The sequence below is a fragment of the Malus domestica genome, chromosome 15 (genome assembly GCF_042453785.1).
Source record: "Malus domestica chromosome 15, GDT2T_hap1".
Taxonomy (NCBI): domain Eukaryota; kingdom Viridiplantae; phylum Streptophyta; class Magnoliopsida; order Rosales; family Rosaceae; genus Malus; species Malus domestica.
The window spans coordinates 50,921,552-50,927,061 of NC_091675.1; the positions used below are offsets into that span (position 1 = coordinate 50,921,552).

The window sequence follows — 5,510 nt, forward strand, 5'->3', positions numbered from 1 at the left end:
CACGAAACAAAATGGCAGAAATTGGCCAGATTTTGACCGGTTTGGGTGTGTGGGTGCACTGCCCTACGGCAAGGTTTCTTTTTTTTTTTTTCCTTCTCCCTTCCTGATTGGTTCTCCTTTTCCTCTCTTAAAATTGATTGATTACCACTCCCACATGGTGGGAGTTTGATTAATTTATAACTAAACTTTTAATAACCAATTTCAAATGTCTGTAACTATACCGATATAATCCGGACTCACAAACGGCTTTCGCCTATGCGTTCGTACCAACGAGTACTACACAAATGCGCTAAGTGAATAAGTCATACGTTTCTCTACACGTTGGTCAATGAAAGTCAAAACCTTCACCTCTAGGGTATTTTTATAAATTCATTCTTTTAAAATTTATAAAATCGTAGAACTAGGGACGAGTTGTCACAATCAAGTACCATATTCAAGATGAACCGTTCATTTATTTGATATGTTTGAATGGATTAAACAATTTTTTATTCGATTGATTTTTGCACGAATGATCTTCAAATGATATTAAGAAATTGAACGCTGTTGATCATTGAGTTTATATACTTAAGACACGTCATTTGCAAATGGGGAAGACGAATCAAAGATCTATCCAAAAGCCAGTTGAACAGATGTACAGTCAAACGTCTAGAGGTTAATTATACTGTTAATTTCCAATAATCATAATATAAGATCATCACAAACTATCTTTATTAAACTCATTGGCATGGCATGCAATCAGTTAGCATGTTAAGGTAACCACCAGCTATGACACTACACTTGAACTTGATACAGATCGAACAATCCAGAAACTTACTATACAAATGAGAATTTTACAATCTTGTCGGCCAACTTCTGTCCCTCGATTCGTTATTTTCTTTAGTTATCCAAACCGTGCAAGAAAAGCAATACGAAAACACGTACGCAGACTAATGCGGGGATTTCAGAAATATAAGAGTGTACAAGCTTCCATATGCTGCACGAAACCTATGCAGTGGTGTCAAGGAACGGATAATCAGCGTAGCCAATAACCAATTCAGGCACGTAGAATGTGTTTCTGTTGTACTTGTGCAGAGGAGAATTTAGCTCAAACCTCTTCCGCAAGTCTGGCTTAGCCAGGAACCATCAACCATAAGCAATAAGATCTGCACGGCCCTCAGCCACAGCATTGTTCCCATCTTCCCTGTCATAACCACTAGCAGCAATGAAGGTACCATTAAAAGCCTTTCTCATGGGTACAAAGACTCTGGGGGCTATCACATTTTTCTCCAGCTGTCTTCATCCTAGGCTCAACCATATGGCAGTACGGGATCCCATATTTGTTCAACAAATTGGCCAGATAAAGGCCCAACGCTTTCGGATCTGAATCCCCTGATTCCATATAGCTGGCAAATGGAGATAATCTAATTCCAACTTTATCCGCTCCTATCTCATTAACAACAGCTTCAACGACTTCCAGAGCAAATCGACAACGATTATCCAATGATCCCCCATATTAGTCTGATCGATCATTCACTTGATCTTTTAGAAACTGATCAATAAGGTGTCCATGGGCCCCATGAATTTATACTCCATCAAAGCCTTTATATCAGACAAATAATTTCAGTGCACCAAATATTATTTGTAATCTAGCATGAATCACACATCTAGTTAAACTGCAATTAACGCCCTTAACTACATTTATAAGATTAGAGATGGTTTGTTTACTTCTGTTGAAAGTAATTTTGAGTTCTCGCCAATGTTTTAAAAGGCTCACCTCAGGGCGGGTATAGACGCCCTATGAGGCTGGACTTGAGGATTGCCGCCTAGGTGGCAGAAGGCGTGCCTCAGGGCTTTTTTTTTTTTTTAATAAGTCCCAAACCTTTTGGATAGGGTATTAACTGTCTCATACCTCTTCCTTGCACTATCGTCTCTCTGCCTTTTTTTCTGATTTTTATTTTTTATATAATGGATGTATGTGTTGTCTACATGCATTGTTATATGTGTGCTCATTGTGTTTTTTATCCTCAATTATTGTTCGAGCCCAAAAATATTGGTTTGGGCCGAGTTTAGAATTGTTCTCGGCCCAGTATTGGTTGGGCTGAGTTTAGAATTGTTCTCGGCCCAGAGGTCGTGTTTAGGTGTCGTTGGGGGTTATCCAACTCATGGGCCGCGCAGTCGAAGCTGGCCATATCTCGTCAAGAACCTGTGGGATATGGGTGAGTTCTATTACGAGAAGGAGTTTCGACATGATAAGGATGTTAGAGTTTGAGATTGAATGCGGCCTGATAACGAGTAAGTTCAAAGTCCTAGTAGGAGTAGGACTGGCTGAGATAAGGTTGGATCGGGGAAAGGAATTCTAATCCAAGAATGATTGGGATTCAATACAGGTTGGCTACTATAAATAAGGAGGGAGGACATCGAACAAAGCCCCTCCAATTCAACACACAAATTGCCCTACGCAAACCCTTACTCTACTCAAAACCTCTCAACAATCTTGAGATTTTTGTTTTCCTTTTTCGCCAACACATCTTCAGTTTGGATAAACAGCACTGTGAAGGCAACCGACGAACATCTTCAGTTTGGATAAACAGCACTGTTGCCGTAGAATCAGCCGACTGTGAAACACCTTCAGTTTGGATAAATAGCACTGCGACCTGGCCAACTGGTTATCTATCCAAGTCTCGGTCGAGAAAGATTTTTGAATCCTTATTGGCAGAGGTTATCTCGTTAGCCTTCTCGGCGAAGTGAGGTGTTACAAGTTACCATACTCAGCATACTGAACGTCGAGTTGTTTATGATTGGGTATTTACAAGTAGGTTTTAGAGTTCGGCATTCTGACGGCCAAACCACTTTCACAATCAAGACGTACATTTGTTTTGAGTACTTGTGCCCATATAGTCTGGTGTCGATTCGGCGTGTTTATACTTTAACAAATATAATCACCATGACCGAATCCGGCACCGATGATTTATGAACTTCGCAGAACTAGTAGCCTTGTCTTCAGGCTCTAGAACCCGAAGGCCGAGAGTGGTCCTTCCTCAGCCACAGTTGCAAGATCAAAAAGTCAGTCGCGCGCTCAATGCAACATCACCATATTTTACTCCTCGACCAAGCTCGGCCGACAAGTTGGCATGCCCTGCATACAATTGAAGGACGTAGTTAGCTTGTTAATTACTCGGCCTGCATGCCACGTAGGCATAGTAGTTTTTTGGGTCAACATTTTGGCAAAACCGGTGGGACCCAGTGCTAAAACTACGAAGTTCATGACCATCGAGACACGATCGGTAAAAAAGAAAACAACCATGGGAAAATCAGCGACCAATCTGCCGATTCAGAGTCCTGGACAAGAGGTGTCACATGCGTGAAATCCTATTGTCGCTGTGACCCCTGAGGCTGCAAGTGTAACACACCAAGAAAAGGAAGTGTGCCTCGGTACCTAGCCTCGAAATGCATAAGTACCCAACCGAACCGCAGGCGTTTTCATTGAAAGAATAGTGGATGACTGCGACGAAGAAGATGGCGAAGGCTTTGACCCTCCGACTAGGTCGTTTCTTCGAAGATGACTTGATAAGCAATCTCGACAAGTTGAACAGACAGTTGGTCAAAAAATGAACAGTTTGCTCGAAGTGATATGAAGCAATAGTGAGACCCACACCAGATTACTCGAACTATTAGTTAGCAAAGTCTTCGAATGAGGATCGGTTGATCAGGCTCAGCCCAAAAGTAGTGTCTACTCGGTCCAAAACGATTGACTTAGAAAAAAATGGAGGATCAAGTAGTAGGTCAGATGGATCCGACCAGAGAGTGGAAGCAACATCCGTCGATGTGACCGAGATCCAACGAATGATCGATTCAGCCATGAAAAAAAGGCCGAAGTTCCCGAAATTCATGCACCCATATCCAGCTTATGTGGAAAAGTTCAAATATCCTAAAGGTTTCGAGATTCCAGATTTCAACCTTTTTGTTGGAGAATCATCCTTATCCACGTTATAACACGTGGCTCGTTTCACTGCGCAATGTGGAGATGTCAATAGTGATTTTCATAAACTACCGTTGTTCAACTTTTCGTTGATAGGCTCAACATTCGCATGGTATATCAACCTCCCATCTAATTCTATCCAAAGCTGGAAGGAGTTGGTCGAGAAATTTCACGAACAGTTTTATCGCCCGGGGATGGAAATGTCAATTTCTTCATTGGCTAGGATGGCTCAAGCATCTGATGAGTCACCAATGGATTATCTTACAAGATTTAAATCGGCCAGGAATTGGTGCCGAGTACCTCTTCCCGAAGTCGAATTTGTTAAGCTTGCCCTGAATGGGCTCAACGTTGAGTACAAAAAGAAATTCTTGGGGGCAAACTTTCGGGATATGTATGAATTAGCCCAGCATGTCGAGCAATATGATTATTTGCTCCAAGAAGAAAAGATCTCGAAATCCCCATCCCAAGGAACGATTTACAAAAATCTTACGATCAACTACGTATCGACCGAATGCGAAGATTCCCAATACGTCAGTGTGGATGCGACCGAGATAGTAATAGATAAACCATATGTTTGCAAGGCATTGACTCAACTTAATTCCAAGGATGCCAAAACCCGCTCGGCCACTGAGGAGACGGCGAAAACATCGAAAGTTTACACTTTTGATATCACAAAGGCAGAGGCAATTTTCGATCAATTGTTATTAGCAAAGATCATCAAACTTCGGCCATGACATAACATTCCCAAAGCCAAAAAGCTTAAAGGAAAGACGTATTGCAAGTATCATAATTCGACCAAGCACAAACAACTGTGTCGTATTCCGTGATGATATCCAGAGCTGGAGTGATGAAGGCAAGCTAAAGTTTCCCGAAAAACGGATGACGGTCGACGTTGATCCATTCCCTTCGGCAACAGTCAACATGGTAGACGCCCGTTTACCCAAGAGCAAAGGGAAAGGGATGGCTAAGTTTGTCCCAGTACAACACGTCCCAAAGAAACATTCCCAGTCACGACTCAAGATCAACCTATTTTCCATTGAACCACCTACCAAGTTTTTAGGACCAGCTATAGTTGAATCCATGTCAGATTCCAGTGTAGAAGAAAGTGATGGGCCGATAAACAGTCAAGAGAGTGTCCTCATTTTTTTTAAAAAACGGGGATCCATCTTGTTAAGGGATTCCTTTGCGTATGTACCTTGGTGTAGTTTCGATCCTCGCAGATTCGCTTCCTCCTAAACCCAAAACCACTTAGACTTTCTTAACTTTCTTAACTTTTGAAATCTACTACATATGTTACCTTCCATCTTTTTTTCTGTAAAAACATGTTGCCACTCACGTGGAGGGATATTTTTCCGTCAATCCACTTCCTAGAGCTCACTGCAATCAATTTGCACAAAGACAAAATACATTTTTTTTAGTAGCGTTAGAGTCGGGTCACGAAGAGACGGGTTTGATTTTGACAAGGGTTGTTGAAGAATTGAAGTGAAAATGATTGTTGGCATCTACATTTGTAGAATTTGGTAGATGGTGGCTGCTTGTGTTTTTATTTGGG

At 41.6% G+C, this 5,510-nt stretch overlaps 1 pseudogene; it reads right to left on the reverse strand.

Moving 5' to 3' along the window:
- Window positions 1-948: 948 nt before the first annotated feature.
- On the reverse strand, window positions 949-5,040 carry LOC103402247 (12-oxophytodienoate reductase 1-like; annotated as a pseudogene).
- Between the last annotated feature and the right edge of the window lie 470 nt (window positions 5,041-5,510).